At 42.9% G+C, this 17,872-nt stretch overlaps 1 protein-coding gene across 3 annotated transcripts in view; it reads left to right on the top strand.

Annotated features, from left to right (window-relative positions):
• RIMS2 (regulating synaptic membrane exocytosis 2) overlaps positions 1-17,872 on the top strand; it is a 6,281,053-nt gene that overhangs the window by 764,639 nt on the left and 5,498,542 nt on the right. The gene's annotated exons all lie outside the window — the stretch shown is intronic.

Raw genomic sequence — 17,872 nt, forward strand, 5'->3', positions numbered from 1 at the left:
ATCAGGGGTTCCTTGCCCCCGCCAGATAAGAGGCCTAGGGTAGAGCCAGAGGTGGAAGGATTGGAACATTCTTCAGATTACTCGGAGTCTTCGGCTGAAGACATTCAGGATTTTCCTCCTTATTCTGATTCGGATGCAGAGGATTCTACTCCTTCTGCTCCCCAAGAGGATTTTTCCTTTTCTGAAACCCTGCATTCCATGAGAGAGCATTTTAAGTGGGAAGGTCAGGATTTCTCAGACTCTAGAAAGAGACTTAGGGAATTTTTGTTTTTACCACAGCATAGGCCCTTGGCTATACCTCCTGTTTTGGATGTTGTTCAAGATGTTTTCTCTGAAGCTTCCCTAAATCCTGATTCTTTGCCGCCTGCACTGGTCAAGCCTGACAGGTATTACAGAGTGCCTGAGGCTCATAAATACTTGTATAAAAGCCCGAGAGCTGACCCAGAAACTATTAGCCAGGGTCCTAAGGGAGTCAGAGCTTCTGTTGTAAAGAATCCAGTTCCTATGGATAAAGATTCTAGAGCTTTGGATAGGTGGGGTAAAAAAGTGTATACCTCTTCCACTCTAGCAATGAGGGCTTTGAATTCCCAGTTTCATATGCTGAAGTACCAGAACTTTCTCCTGAGTCAGTTGAAATCTAAGGTTGATGCTTTGGCAGAGGGCATTGAGTGTAAGGAATTGCAGGATTTAGTTCATGCCTCTGATCAGGTGGGTAAGCATTCTTTGCAGTGTGGTTTTGATGCTCTTCAGGCCTTTTCCAGGGTGGCTGCCACTGGATCAGTTATTCGTAGGCACGCCTGGCTTAAGGATCAGAATTTGTCAGAGCATGTTAAAGCTCGAATTTTGGATGCTCCCCTTCAGTCTGAAGTTTTGTTTGGTTCTCCTGTGGAGTCAGTTTTGAAGAAAATGGAAGACAAAGCTAAGTCTATGCAAACAGTTAAGGATTTTTTACAGGTGCAGCCCCCTAAGTTTAGCAGAAATTGGCCTACTAAGGGATGGGCTTATCCTTCTTCTGATTTACAGTCTAGGGGCAGATCAAGACGTGGTAGGGGCAGAGCTCATGCTCAAGGTTCTTTTCGACCTAGGACGTGGAGTTCCCCTGCACAATCTTCAGGTGAAGGCAGGGGTCAGCCTTTTCGTAAACAGACCCAATGACCTGTATCTCCAGCTGCCAGATCCCTCCTGTCTGGCAGCTCCTCTGGGAGGAAAGTTGGCACATTTCAGGAAAAATTGGATTTTAGTCACTCAGGACAAATGGGTGTTGGACATTATAGCTCGAGGCTACAAGTTTTATTTTCACACCTTGCCTCCTTTCAAAGTCATGCCAGACATTCCTTCTCAGCAAAAGGTGGAGGCTCACAAACAGATTTCTTTACTTCTAAAAATGGGGGCTATCCAGGAGGTCCCTCTGTCAGAAGTAGGCCTAGGATTTTATTCTCGCCTGTTTCTTGTACCAAAGAAAGGAAACACTTGGAGGCCAATTCTGGATTTGTCTATTCTCAACACATACCTGGACATTCCAAAATTCAAGATGTTAACTTTGCAACAACTTCTGCCTCTATTAGGCAAAGATCACTGGATGGTAACTCTGGATCTCAAAGAACCTTATCTTCACATTCCTATCAGGCCCAGCTGCAGGAGGTTCCTGCGTTTTCGGGCTGGGACTTTACATTATCAGTTCTCTGCATTGCCCTTTGGCTTATCTACTGCGCCCAGGGTGTTCACAAAGGTCCTGGCACCGGTGATAGCCTTCTTAAGGTTAAGGGGAATACAAATTTATCCTTATTTGGACGATTGCCTGATTCTGGCTCAAGACAAAGTCAAGTTACTTCACCATCTACAGTATGTTATGGCAGTGTTAAGGTGCCTAGGGTATTCTGTGAACGAAACAAAGTCCAGTCTAGTACCCTCTCAGGACATGTGCTTTCTGGGTGTGAGACTGAATACAGCCTCTCAGATGGCATTTTTGACCCCGGACAAACAAAGAAATCTTACCCTTTACTTCCAACAATTGTCTCTACGGTCCAGGCTGACTGCAAGGACAGTCCTTCAAGCCTTGGGGTTCATGGCATCTTGTATTCTGGTGCTTCCCAATGCCAAACTGCATATGAGGAAGCTACAATGGTATCTCAAAAACGTATGGACTCAACACTGCCACGATTTGGACACTGTCATTCAGATGATACCTTGCATCCAAAGGGAATTTTTGTGGTGGGCTCAGGAATGTCACCTAAACAAGGGACTCTCTGTGACCCGACCAGAGGCGAGTCAGATCTTAACGACAGATGCCTCAGACATGGCTTGGGGAGCACACTTCAATGGAAAATGGGTTCAAGACACGTGGCCTGCCAGACTGCAACATTTGCATATCAACATGAAGGAGATGTTAGCAGTCCAATTTGCATTGATGGCTTTCAAGGATCTACTTCACCCAGGACAAGTGTTGATTCAGACAGACAACACAACAGTCATGTGGTACATCAACAAGCAGGGGGGTACCCATTCGTACCCTCTTTGCAGACAAGCTATGATTTTCTGGGAGACTGCTCTCAGTTTGCACCTCACTCTTCAGGCAAGGTTTCTGCCAGGAGCACAGAACTCCTTAGCAGATGTTTTGAGCAGACAGATTGTGGATCCCCACGAGTGGAAATTGGATCCTCATGTTTTTCAACAGTTAACGGTGGCTTGGGGGACTCCAGACATAGATCTGTTCGCTTTTCCACTGCATTACCAACTGCCAAAGTTTTGCACAAAGCTGTTTCACCCAAAAGCTTGGAAAGTGGATGCTCTATCATTCAGTTGGAACAACCTTCACGTTTATGCCTTTCCTCCTCTGCCTCTCCTTCCCAAGGTGCTCCTAAAGGTCAGGCAGGACAAGCCTTGCATGATTCTGATAGCTCCAGATTGGCCACGGCAGCACTGGTACCCTCTGCTGAGGACTTTAGTACGGGAGCCTCCTTGGCCTTTGCCATTAATTCCACACCTTTTGTCCCAGGCAAGCAATCATTTCCGCAATGTCAGGATTCAGTCCCTGCATCTGACAGCCTGGCGTATTCTGTTTTAGACCCTGGGGGGGTCGCAGCTTCCTCAACAAGTTTTGAATGTCATTTTGGAGGCCAGACGGCCTAGTACAAGGAAAGTTTATGCTGATAAATGGAGGAGATTTTTTCTTTGGAGCAAAACAAAGAGCTTTGATGTTTCAGTGCCTAATTTGAGTGTTTCACTTCAGTATCTTACAGAATTATTAGACAAGGGTTTGTCTTTCTCCTCTGTAAAAGTTCATGCTGCAGCCATTTCTGCTCGCTATGACTGTGACCCACCATTATTCTCTCACCCTTTGTTCAAGCAATTTCTTAGAGGGCAAAGAACATAAGACCCCCACGTAGAGCTCCTACTCCTTCCTGGGATCTCAATTTTGTGTTGGAAAAGCTCACTTTACCTCCTTTTGAACCTGCAGCTACTTCAGAGTTGAAGTTTTTGTCTTGGAAGACTGCTTTTTTGTTGGCCATTACGTCTGCTAGAAGGGTATCTGAATTACAGGCTCTAATGGCAGTTGAACCCTTCCTGATATTTCATAAGGATAGGGTCTCACTACGTACTAATCCTACTTTTATGCCTAAAGTTGTTTCTAATGTGGCCTTAAACCAATCTATTCATCTGCCTACATTTTATGCTGATCCCCAAAATAAGGGGGAAGAAATTTTGCATTCTTTGGACATTCACAGGCAGTTACGTTATTATTTGAGCAGAACTAAAGGGTTCAGACAGTCCCAACAGTTATTCATTTCTTTTGCCTTGGGATCTCAAGGAAAACCTGTTTCAAAACAAACTATTTCTAAGTGGATTGGCCATTGCATTGCTTTTTGTTATTCTCGTCATGGTAAGGAGGTTCCGGCTGGAATCAGACCTCATTCCACTAGGGCTACTGCCACTTCTACTGCTTTTTTAAGGGGAGTAGCTACTAAGGATATTTTGGAGGCAGCTACCTGGAGTTCAGTGCACACTTTTTCTAAACATTACCATCTTCCTCTTTATTCCAAATCTAGGGCTGGGTTTGCCACTGCAGTTTTACAGGGCATGTTAGCAGCTCCTAATGCTATCTGATTTTACCAACCTCCCTTTACCTTTGCTTTGGGATTCTACACACAGGTTATGACTGCAGCAATGTGAGATGAAGAACATAGTACAGTTTTGTACCTACCATAAATGTAGATGTTCGAAGATCCACATTGCTGCAGTCCAATTTGCCCTCCCTCCTTCCCCTCTGTAGTTTGGGGTGGCTGTGTTGTTTGTGGTGTATCTATTGTTGCTATTTTGGTGATTGGGTAATTTTTCTATTTTTGGCTATGGCCTTTCTTTTTAAGGCCTTCTGACATCTGGGGCAAGAAAGACTGAGGATATGGCGTCGGTCATGCGCTTTAGTACCACGGCGTACTGACGTCAGATCTGAGCGACCATGACCGACGCCAGCCTAACACTTTGGTATTCGGGCCGACCGAGGACAGCGGACTACCCACAGGTTATGACTGCAGCAATGTGGATCTTCGAACATCTACATTTATGGTAGGTACAAAACTGTACTTTTTGTTGAAGAATAATTTCAACAGACACGTTAGGTTACCTTCATCTTGCATCAATGGGACTGTTGCTAGTTGCTGTTTACCTTCAGCACAAGAAATACAGTTCTCACAATGTGCTTCTCGGGTACTATATCTAACCCAAGATAACCATTCATTATGGTGTACGAATCCCGTCTCGAGTAACAATTGTTCTTCTTTTGTAAAGGCACAATCTGTTTTATTTGTAGCATTCTTAAGGCTTTGTACTTTAAGTTGGAGTGTCCCCAAAGGATCAGTTCTAGTTGGAAGAGACACTCCAATTCCATAAACTCCTGAATCACTTTCTTGTGGTGACACAGTGGTTATAGTAACTACTCCGGTACCTTGGAAATGGGCAATTTTTATTCTTTGTTGCCTGCTTTTATCTTTCTCTGGTATCATTGCACCACTTGTTTCCCATCCATTCACATCTGTTAACCACCAAACACTTGACCAGGACGTACAGTATTTATTGCACAAGTATTTTGCACGAGTCAAGAAATTATCATTGTTCCATTTAGAATAGTCCAAAATTCCTTCACAAAGTTTCACCTTAAAGACAGTAGTAACACCTGTTTGCGCTTGCAGCACCACCATTCCTTTTTCTCTTGCAACTGTTCCTTCTCGTATGGACATATTTACTTTCGCCACCAAAATCATCATCGTCATGTAACAGTTCAAGTACCAGTTGAACGTGGCCATCCTCCCTAAGGACTACCTCGCCCCGTTGGTTTCTTCACTGGGTTTGAGACGAACTAACCCCTATTGGGCTAATCCCCCTTTGTAGCCAGACTTTGCGCTCAGAGGTCCGGTGGAGTTTGACCAATATCAATGGCAGAAGGAAAAGTCTTGAGTTTTTTACAGTGGGTGATATGAATCCACAAAGTCCTCTCAGCGAGCTTTACAGCCTTAGGTGTCGAGATAAATACTTGGTATGGGCCTTCCCACCTGGGGGATGACCAATTCTTTCTCTTCACAATTCGGATCCACACCCAGTCCCCGGGTGCCACGCTTAAAAAGGTTTCATTTCTGGAATCTGCAAAGGAGTCATTGGTTAGAAGAGATTTGACATTTAGCAGCTTCTTCATATAATCAGCTAGATCCTCACCCCCCTCACGTTCCGCTGGCAACAATCCTTGCCACTGAGGGATGTTATATGGTCTCCCAAACAAAAGTTCAAATGGTGTAAGTCCTTTGTAGGAAGGTGAGATTCGCATGTACAGGAGTGCCAATGGAAGGCACGCAGTCCATGACCTATGTGTTTCTGCCATTAGTTTGCGGAGCTTACTCTTCAAGACACCGTTGTGTCTTTCCACCAGTCCAGCTGATTGGGGATGGTAAGCACAATGATGTTTGAAATCAATTTGAAACACTTGACCCAATTTCTGAACAATCTGGTTAACAAAATGAGACCCATTATCACTGTAAATGTGTCTTGGTAGGCCAAATCTGGGAATTATTTCTATAGTCAAAAGCTTTGCTACTGTTTGTGCATACGGATGCTTCACTGGAAAAGCTTCTACCCATTTAGAAAAAGCATCAATAATGACTAAACAGAACCTTTTTCCCTCTGAGGGTGTCAATTCAATAAAGTCCATACAAAGTGTGTGTGGAATGGATATGGAGGGGTAGGGAATGCCTGCTGAGACTTTTTAACTCCCCCCTGAGCATGATACTTTGCACATAATAAACAAGATAAACAGAATTGCTTTGCATAAGTTGAAAACCCTTTACACCAAAACACCTTAGACACTACTTGAATCATCGTTTTTACTCCTACATGGGCAGGTCCATGACTAACTAATGCCGCATACCTAAAAAGGTTTGAGGGTAATACCATTTTGCCATCTGATGCCCTATACAACCCACTCTGTTGAGTGATACCATATTTTACCCAACGACATTTTTCCTTCTGTGTCGTCAATGTTTGCCTTACTTTTAGTGTCTCTAAGTCTAAAAGGTGTCCTGGCTCCAAATCATTATCATGTAAAAGCAAATCATTTTCTTGAGCTGCCTGTTTTGCAGCCATTTCAGCAAGGGCATTTCCCCTGGAGACAGGATCTTTTCTGTTGGTATGTGCGGAACATTTACATATCGCTATCTGAAGGGGTAGTTGCACTGCGTCTAACAACTGTAAAATTAAATCTCTGTGATTTATTGGTTTGCCTGTCCTAGTAACCATTCCCCTATTCTTCCATAGTTGAGCGAAAACATGTACAGTGGAGAAAGAATATTGACTATCTGTATAAATTGTCACTTTTTTTACCCTCCCCTAAGGTACAAGCTCGAGTCAAAGCCACCAACTCAGCTGCCTGTGCAGAATAAATGTTTGACAGTCCTTTTGCCTCCAAAACTTCAGTTTCTGTGGTGACAGCATACCCTACTAGTGTTTTTCCTACAGTGTCTTTCTTTGCTGATCCGTCTACAAACAAAACGAGATCAGAATCTATCAACGGAATATCTGTTAAATCTGGTCGGGGAGGTACTTTGTCATGAATACTCTCTAAACAAACGTGTGGAGTACCTTCTTCTGGAGTCAGCAAAAGTGTCGCCGGATTAAGAGTAGTACATCTTTCTATGGTCATATGAGGCTGTGTCAGCAGCACTGTCATACACGACAAATGTCGACTAGGACATAAAAAGGTTATTGTATCTTGCAAAAGTATAGTAGCTACTGAATGTGGAACCCGCAATTGTAATGGGTGAAACAAAACTAATGATGCTGAGGCTTGTACTGCCATGGCGGCCGCCACCACAGCTTGAACACAATGCGGCAATGCCCTTGCAACAGGATCTAATCTGGAGGAGTAGAAAGCTATCGGTCTCTGTTTATCCCCATGTACTTGTACCAGAACTGAAGTCATATATCCTCCCTTACAATCAATCATTTGTTCAAACGGCTTAGAATAGTTTGGAAAACCCAAAACAGAGGATCCTGCTATCAATTGCTTAATTCTAATAAATGCCTGTATTGCCTTATTTGTCCACTGTATATTATTGTTAGCCGCCATGGGAGTATCATAGATCAGTGCGGTCAATGGCCCGGGATCTAACTTCTACAAAAATTAGTCACACCTAAAAAGGACATCATCTCCCGCTTAGTCATAGGCATGGTTGCCTCAAGAATTGCTTGTTTTCTTTCGTTCTCCAATTGTCTACCTGCTTGCGAAATTAAATAACCCAAGTACTTACTTGTGCTTTCCACAATTGTAACTTTTCTTTATTTACCTTATGTCCTTGCTCAGCTAAAAAACTAAGAAGGGCAAGGGTATCCTTTCTACAACTTTCCTGCGTGGGTGAGGCGAACAAAATATCATCTACATACAACAGAACCTGGCTTCCCTCTGGGGGAACAAACTGAGCTAAATTCGCAGCCATTTCTTGTGCGAATATTGTTGGACTCTCACAATAGCCCTGTAGCAATGTGGTGTAGGTGTATCTTTTACCTTGATAAGTGAATGCAAACCAAAATCTACTCTCCTTATGTAGTGGTATGGAGAAAAAGTCATTGCTTATATCTATGACAGAAAAATATCTGTGCTGAGGTAATAAATCATTAAGCAATGTATAGGGGTCAGGGACCACTGGTGCTCTTGGGATCACAGCCAAATTAACTGCTTGTAAGTCCTGAACCAACCTCCATGACCCATCCGGTTTCTTTACAGGAAACAACGGAGTATTGCAGGGCAAATCTGGGCATTCAACAAGAATTCCTACCTGTTTTAGCTGCTCAATGACTGGCTTAATTCCTTCCTGTGCTTGTTTACTTAGCGGGTATTGGTGCTTACAAGGTCTAACACCTGACTTTGGAATTATACAAACTTCACCTGCTGTTTTCATCAGTCCTACATCCCCTTTACCTTTTGACCATAAATCTACAGGTAAGGCACTTAACGCACTATTTTCTCTTGAGTTAGGAGGATTTGTCATGCCATTTCTGTTTTGTCATCCCTGAGGTGCACACTTGGTTGTGCCCAAGTCACCCAATTTAATCTTTGTACCTGGATCTGTTGATCCTTCAACTGACTTTCGGACATTGTGTCCCAATTTGTTACCTTTTTCGCCAAATCTACTCAGTGTCCCCACCGCTTTGGTAATTGAAATATGTAGGCTATAACCTGAGCGATATAAAGAACTCATTTCCTTGGTCAAAGTACAGGTCACTACTGTATTACCTTGCTTATCCCAAAACATATCATTAAAAATTATCCTTGCACATTTGTGCCTAAAGAATTCTTTTTCAAATTCTTTATCCGGACCAGGGGCCTGTCTGTAGTACATAGTACAATGTAAGTGCGCCGCAACCTGCATTGACCCGCCCCTAGATTTACTTAAAGCTAGATTGATCAAATCTGTATCAACCCTCCCCGGCCCGTTTGAAATCAAGACCTGGCTATACCAATAAAACAAGTCTTGTACTCCTTGTACCACCAAGCCATCCGCTAACCTTTTTGCCTCAATGCGTTTAGGTGTGGGAATTGCCGCTATTCCAAACAAATACATCAGATCTCTTCCCAGCAAATTAACTGGACAAACTTTCGATATAATTACCCTACACCTAACAGTTTGGCTTGTTTGCGGATCTGTGAATAATAGAGGATGAAACAGTGGTTCCTTATAGATTTTCCCATTTGCCGCTTTCACAAGGACAAACTCATCTGTTTCGCAGTTCAGGGGTAGAGCTGCTGGACCCAAAAGTGTACGCGATGCACCTGAATCACATAAAAACTCCACTTTCTGTCTCTCAACCAAAAACTCAATCATGGGTTTTTGATCCATATGCATAGCAATACCCAAATTTGCCAGGTTTATGACTTCACAGTCACAATCCTGCCCTTCCTTAATTTCCTGACATTCATCGCAGAGAGTGTCTGCCTCATCATCATCACAATCATTCTCGCTTTCTTCTTCTCTACAATAATCACAATAATGAATTTGGCGCCTTCCTTTACTATCATATAGTCATGCAGAGCCCTTGTTCGTAAGCTGTGGGGGGAGTTGCCACTTTTCGCAGTCGGCAGCAAAGTGCCCACGCCTACCGCATTTAAAACATTCTCCACGTTTTAACCTCCCCTCATATTCCTCTGAATTTCCACCCGGTTTATTTGACGTGTCCCATTTCGGGCCCCCACGTCTTTGTACGCCACCACGGCGCCCTTGCCCCCTTTGGTCCTGTACCAAAAATATACCACCATCATCCCCTACTGCTAACACTTGTACTTTCTTTTTCTTTTTTAAATTGAAATGTCGCTCAGCATGCCATGCATATTCAAACAAAGGTTGCAGTCTACATGTTCTGTGTTCAACCATATGCTCAGTTATAAAACTATTTATTGGAGCCTTACAACCTTTAAGAAAAGCGTTTTTCAATTGCTGTTCGTACAGACTATCAGTAGTCTGATCCTGCGGAATCATCATTCCACAATGGTTATTGAACACTTCTGTCAGTCTTACAAGATAGTGATCTACAGATTCATCATCATTTTGGATGTACTGATTTATTACTGTCCAATCTGCTCTTGGACGCCACTTATCAGAAATTCTCTTCAACAGATCAGTGACTCGCATGTCTAACACCCCAGAATTATGCTTTAATGTAGTGCCGTCATCTGCCTTACATGTCCAAGTACCACAAACTAAGTGCCAATCTGGACCCAGGATTTGTCGCACTACTTGTTCTACTTCTAAACCATTTAGATGATAACTTAAACGCATACCAACTATGTCCTCAGAAAACTTTTGAAAATTAACCTTGGGATGAGGAATACCATCCGTAGCTCGTTTTATATCCTCTCTAGCCCAGGGACAATAAACTAAAATAGTTGGCTCTTGTCCAACATCCCCTGCTTGTGGGTTTGCAACTTGTATTAAGGGAAGGGCTTCTGAGTGGTCAGAAAGTTTAATGGCCCAACGTCCTTGCCCTGCTGGTCCCGACCTTAACTGCATAAGTTGGTCTACCTGTTGCAAAGCACCCTTGGGTACTACGGGAATTTGCGGGTAAATTGGAGGGTTCACAACAGTTCCTTGAGCAGCTAATAACCCACCCTGCTGTACAGATCCCACATTTTTAGACTGATATTGAGGAGGTTCCATCGGTACAGCAGCAGCAATTTCTCCATACGGTGGGGCAGTTGCCTGCCTTTGTACCGCACAAACTGTATGCTCATCCTCCTTATCTAAAAATAAAGCTACTTTTCCACTTGGCATCAGTGATCCCTTTTAATTTATTTTTTTCTTTTTCCTGGCACTGTTTTTCTTTCATAGCTCGTTTATTTGCCTCTTCTAACCATTTTTGTGCTTGGGGAAATCCCAATTGTCTTTGTTTTTTTAGTTCTAGTTCCCGCATCTCTTTTCAAATCTCTAACCAATTTTGCACAGGCATTCTTATTCAGTGTGCCATCAAAATCATATCTCGACTTCCACTTTTTCAAAAATTTAACATTATTTTTGTTTAAACCTTTCAAATACTTAGCATCAACATTTAAACAGGCATCACTGTCACACTTGCAGCAACTCGAACCCATGTTTCTCCTAGATTTCTTATTTTACTTTCTTTTTTTCTTTTCAGGTATTTAGGACTGTATCAAAATTATTTTACAGGGCTTATTATAAAATGGGGCTATCTTAACGGGTGACCTTAACAAAATAATCTTAACAAGTAATCCTACCCATCCTTAACTAAAAATAAAACCTTGTCGACAAGATTAAATTAAATTAAAAGAAATTTATTTTTCATCCTACCTGAACCAGATGAGACTCCGTTTCCCCTTTTCGTTCAGAAACTGTCCCTCAGATAGGGATCAGAGAGCAGCCGGCCTCCTCTCAACGACAAATCAGTCAGAGGGCTTTCAGTCGAGGGAATCTTAAGATGAGAAACCCTCACCTGCACAGGTTTTTCGGTCTCTCTGTCGCTCTGATCTGTATATTTGTAGAGGTTTCCGGTCCAAAGGGCCAAAATGTCAGAAGAAAAAAATTCAAACGAGTCACATCTGTCTCAGGTGATGAATTTTCCTTTATTAACAGTTAACCAGATTAACCCAGCATGTTGGCCAACTCCTCTGATCTGATCAACTTGTTTACTGACATCAACTTTTATACTGTAAGCAAAACAACTTTTTGTTACATTTCTGACCGTTGACAGTTGGCTATGAAAAACATATAAGATAAACATGTTTATCACAAATTACCTCAAACCAACAGCTAGTACAGAATGTTCAAGAAGTACAGAATGTTCACTTCAACAATGGTAGCTCAAATTTTCCAGGACACACAGCCTGCCTCAGTAAATTAACTCTTACTCTGCCGTGCCTCCTTATTCCAGGCTTCACTGAGCTATAACCAAATCTCTTTATTCTGAAATGCAGAAAACAGATAGTATTCAGGTTCATAAGCAGTGTTGCATTTTGTTCACCGATGAGGCCCATCTTTGATAGGCATATCCCAACAAATAACATGTTCATTTTGCAAGAACAGGAAAAAGACAAATAACAGTATGTTTTTAAAACTTTTTCTCTTACACAACCTCTAACTTTTGCAACTTTATCATCTCATCTGGATATCTGTTTAAAGCTTCTTCCATTTTTCCGGCCATTTGTTTGTGTTGATGTACTCCATCAGTGTTTTGTTTATTTTAACCAGGTCTATGTGCAGTTGTCTTGTATCTTCCTGTAGGATACTGGAAGTCATGTCAGGAGATTGCGTTGCTTTTCGCTGAACAGCTGCAGAATTTTCACCAGTCAGTGTTTCGTCCTCACTTTTTGTAGCTTTTTCCAGGTGCTCTGTATTTCTTTTTTTTTTCTTGGCATCCAAGCAGTACGCTTACTAGCCAGTTACTGAAATTTACCTATAAACTCAAAAGTCTACTGGCTTTCTCTGTTGAGTTTTTGTTTTCACACTGGGAGAGCTAGAGTTAAGCTGTTACTCAATACGTAGCCATCTTGGAAGCCCAAACCACCTTGCTCTGTTGAGAGGATCAACTTATCCTACTTAACTACATAACTCTTGCCCTCTTTCCCTCCTAGATGAATTCCTTCAGCTCTGTATTGTGTGCAAGTTCTCCGGATGATAGAAAATATGTCCGACCTCTATATAAAGCTAATGGGACTAAAAACATTTTCACTGTTAGTATCTTACTATTCATATTCATAATTAAGAACGCCCAGTTTCTCGGTTTTTGTATTATATTTTGTTTACTCTTCCCATGTATCCTTAGCTGCCATAACAGAAGGCTGTTCAGTCCATAATCCTAAATACTTTATCTTATGTCCCCTTAAATATGGGTATTGCTGAATCAAGTCATGAGTGGGTGTATAATTTATGGCTATAGTCTTTCTTTTATCTTGCATTTATTTTGGAATGTGATGGGACATCTTTGCAATTAAATATTTTTTAACTCTGTTTTATACAGGGACTAATGAGGTAAACTTGACTTTCAGTCAGTGTGTGAAGTCACACGTACTTTGGTAGGCTGATACTTTACCAGTAGTATTGTTAAATGGTGTTATAATAAAAAGAGCTAAAGGAATTAAAGATTAAGGCATTTTTAGTTTGTCTGATTATTTTTCATTTTAGTCACATACCTCCAGTATTAGGGTCATACAGTTAAGTCACTGTCTTTAAGAGATGAATTTAGTGTGGTATGTTTATATTACATGTATATATCCGTCATATATTGGAAAATATATTTTGTACGTACAATAGGAATCCACTTAATTTTATTGAGTTATTCCAACAGAAATTTACTAAATTAATTTCATCAGTGAATGATCAAACTTATAAGGAAAGGTATCAGAAATTAAAATTGTACTCAATTCATTTTAGATATACTGTGGGAAAGGTTATTACAGCTTATAGAATATTTCATGATCAGATGTTACAGGCAGTCCATAACATTTCATGTTCTGTAGTCCTATCTCGCCTTCATTCTTACATATGGGTTCGGAGCCGATCCTGGACTCCGACTCGGCCGATTACAAAGCTCAAAGTCTCTCAGTTGGCTCGTGGCAAGATAGGTATCCCATAGTGCACTAGTAAGAATCCCCAGATCTCGTTTGCCACGTGTACGAGTTCAGAAGTGCTCTCTTTCTTGGCCTTGGCTAAGTTGGATTTTTCTTCATTATTATTGTTCATAGTGATATTTTTGTCATAATAGTATTAGCTTAGTTTATATAGCTTAGTCGTAGTTATTATAGATAGAAAATAGTAGTGTTTTTCAAAATTTGTGAAGTTGTTATTGAAAACTCGTTGGCCGTTGCTTCCGCTGGCCCTTTTTGTCCCCTAAGTAGTATCCCTTTCTTGTGCGCTAGTTTTTTGCTATATTTACATATCTTAGCTCAGGTCCATGTTTGGGTTAGGACCTATTCTAATATTGTATTTTTCACTAGAATAGTACTATTTTATTTTTTTATTTTTATTTATTTATTTATCATTTGTTAATAGGGAAAGTCCGACTTGGAACGAAGCCAATTTTCAGCGGAGGCCCGGGGAGAAATGCTCCAGATGTATGTCTTTGTAACATGGGAGGAAACCCACACGAACGCAGGGAGGACATACAGACTCCATACAGAAGGCACCCCAGCTGAGAATCGAACCGGAGAGCCTCTTGCTGTGAGGTGACAACGCTACAACTGTGCCGTACAATACTGTACTATAATTGATAGCTGTGTGCAGTGTCCTTTACTAATTCTTATTAGCTAGTAGTTAGCGTGTTGTTGAATTTTTTGCAATTTTTGGTAGCTTCCTCTCTGTTTATGGCTAGGTCTGTTTAAGTTAGAGGATCTAGTTCTCTATTAACATTTTCTGGTGTTTCCTCAGCAGGGCTAAGCCCGATTAAGTTAGAGGACCTAGTCCTCTGTTTTTTGCTCATCTTTGTTTGTTGTTCTTGAGCAGGGCTAGGCCCGTTTAAGTCAGAGGACCTAGTTCTCCATTGTTTTGTCCTTGTGTGCAATGATTCTTGTAGGGCTAGGCCCTTTTTAGTTAGAGGACCTTGTCCTTCTGCTTTTCCCTCGTGTTTGTGTTAGTGTAACCATGTCTGAGGAGTCTAAGGATCATAAACCTCGGGTTTTAAAAAGTGTCTCAAATGCTCTCAAAAAATGTCAATAACTGATGGACCTAGTAATTGTGTTTACTGTCTCTGTGCCATACATCTTCAGGAAACATGTTCTTTCTGTCACTCCTTCAGTTCTCGAGTTCTCCAGGAAATGAAGAACAAATTGATCCTGAAAGGACTCCTTAAGCCTTCCTTTGAGGAGGATTTAGCCAGCTCTTCATCTTCGCATTCCAGATCTCCTTCTTCAAAAAAAGAGAAGGTCAGGTCGGCCAAGAGACATTTTCCTACACTGACTATTTTATCTGGACCTCCTCAGAAAATCTCAAAATTGGACAAACCTTCTACCTCTTCGGCTCCACTGTCCTCTGAGCCAATCGAGGTTATCGATATCGATACTCCAGTGTCGGCCCCAAGTTTTTTGGAGCCGACTACTGAACATTCATCTTGGAGCCAGTCTAGAGAATTAGATCTCCCATTTTGCAGAGATGTAGGTCACCTACCTTATCTACCAGATCCTCCAAGAGTCTTTCTGAAGAGGATGTAGAGAGAGTAGTGCTTAGACTCTTGAAGTCGTCGGCACTAGCTAATTTGTTGCTGGCTCCGACCCATTCGGTTCCGGAGCCGTCTAAGGCCATACTCCCTGTTGCTGTTCCTCCTCCAAGCCATGTTGGTCCTTCGGAGCCAGCGCTATCGGTGCCACTTGTTGTGGAACTCTCGGTTCCAGCACCTCTTGTGTCTGTCTCAGAGCAGAGTTCCACTCTGACACCTTCAGCACCATCCTTGGTGTCTAGGAGCCGAAGCTCACTAGTCGGCCGTAACAGAGACGCTTGGACCCGGACTTCTTCGGTTCCGAGCCTACTTCTCTGTGTATCGGCTAGGCTGAGCTTTGATCCTACATCTGTCTCGGAGCCGATTGCTTTGGAGCCAAGGGCTACTTCCACTTCCTCAGAACCGTGACTGTCCTCGGAGCCAGAGAGATCTGCATTCGAGATGATGAGGAGCGTGCTGTCCAGGTCTTAAGCTCTGCACAAGGGTACCAATGCTGTTCCCCTTCAAGCTCTAACCTCTGTCTCAGCACCATCTCTCTCGCTTGGCAGCAGAGACTCGCAGTCTCAGGAGCCCCCGTTGGGTGGCCCCCAGTCTTCCGAGACCTCCCCAGAATACCCTTCTGAGGAGATCCCTCGGAAGAGAACTTACAAGAAGAAGCATTTAGATTCCCCTGATGAGTCCATCACCTCTGACACTGACCTCGAGGAGTCAGAAGGGTCCCCGAGGTCATCATCTGATGATATTTCCTTTGTAGATATCCTAGAGATCCTGAAACAGAGAGGCGGCTGCCCCACTGTCACCCCTTCTGATGAGGAGTCAGTGTACCTGAAGGCTTTCGGGTCTCAACCTTCAGCCTCTTGGGTGTCTCCACCTTTCGATGAGCTCTTGGACCTAGTTAGTCGAAAGGTGTGGGAAACATCTGATGTCGTGGAACCAGTCCCCAGAAGGCCCAACAAATTTCTTTCAGCCCCCAAAGAGAAAGACTTTTTGACTAAAGGTGTACCTGTAGATGCCATGGTGGTGGCGGCAGCCACAAAGAATGAGCTAGCAGAGACTTCATCTGTCCCTCAACCAAACAAGGAGTTTTGAACGATGGATAGATACGGGAAGCGTATCTTCTCTTCAGCGGCGTTTATACTCAGATCCTTGAATTACCTCACCCATTTTACTAGGCTTCAAAGAAATCTCCTAAAGGAGCTAAGAGGTACTCTCCAAGGTACATTAGCTGAAGGAGTCCCTGAGAAGGTTACTGCTCAGTTGTCCACCTTAAACTCCATTGTTAACTCCTCCATGAGGCTGATATCTTATGCAGAAGATGGAGCGAGTAGGGCTGTGGGTTCAGGAGTTTCCCTTAGGAGACACTCCTGGATGCGTTTATGTGACTTTGCGGAGCCCTTCAAATCTACTTTTAGCAATGCCCCCTTTGACGGTTCCTCTCTGTTTGGACCAAAGGTAAAATATACACTCACCAGGTACGAGCAAGAAGGGAAAACTCTCTCTGTCATGGGAGTATGTTTTTCTGTCCCTTCTAGACCATACCCTAAGGGTCAGAGAGGCGGGAAAATGTGGTTCAAGAAATCTCAAGGGACACACAGGGTGATTCCTCCTTCAGAGGCAGAGGAGGAGGAAGTAATGGTAGACATCACCCTAGAGGCAGGGGAGGGTCCACAAATCCAGGATGGCTGCAATTCCTTTTGTGGACGTTCCTATCAGTGCTCCTGAAGTGGGGCCCGACTGTGCTTCTCTGGAGCCAGTTGGGGGTCGCTTATCTTTGTATCCAGAAGCCTGGCATGACGTCACCCAAGACAAGTGGGTACAAAGAATAATTTCCAGAGGATACTCCATAGTCTTCTCTTTTCCACCTCATACCACCAAGAAAATCCCAGATGTTCCACCCAATCACAGGGATCAAGCAACTATAGAAGTTCAACAGTTGCTTTAAAAGAGAGTCATCCAAACCATCCCCGCAGACCAGATAGGATTTGGAACTTACTCCAGATTCTTTTTAGTGCCAAAACGAACAGAGGACTGGAGGCCCATTTTGAATCTCAGCAAATTAAACAAATCAGTGAAGAAGTCCAAGTTCCGAATGGTAACACTGCAGTCTATACTTCCTCTGTTAGGGAAAGACAATTGGATGTGTTCCATAGACCTCCAGGATGTGTACTACCACATAAAAATGGACAGAGCATTGAGGAGTCATTTGCACTTCCTGGCTGGGAGCCAGTCATTACCAGTTTCGTGCTCTGCACTTTGGTCTCACCACAGCCCCCAGGGTGTTCACCAAATGCATGGCAGTAGTGACAGCTCACTTGGGACGTCTTGGATTCCAAGTGTTTCCGTACCTGGACGACTGGTTTCTGACTGCCACCACCAGGCATCTGCTTCTACAAGCCAGGGATTCAACCATCCAACTCTGCACTCAGCTAGGGATTATGATAAATTGGGAAAAGTCTGCTTTGTCGCCCCCTCAATGTGTGACTTTTATAGGTGCAGAAATAGACACGGTCGCCACGGTGGCTCATCTTTCTGCAGACAGAATACAAAATCTGGGACAACAGATATACAGTCTACTTCCCCCAGCACAGCGTCAAAGCCAAGACAGTGCTCAAACTTTTAGGAACCATGGCCTCTACTATAACTCTAGTTCCACTAGCCAGACTACGTATGAGAATCC

This window comes from Protopterus annectens, chromosome 3.part0 (assembly GCF_019279795.1).
Source record: "Protopterus annectens isolate FY-2018-M chromosome 3.part0, PAN1.0, whole genome shotgun sequence".
NCBI classification, from domain to species: Eukaryota; Metazoa; Chordata; order Ceratodontiformes; family Protopteridae; genus Protopterus; species Protopterus annectens.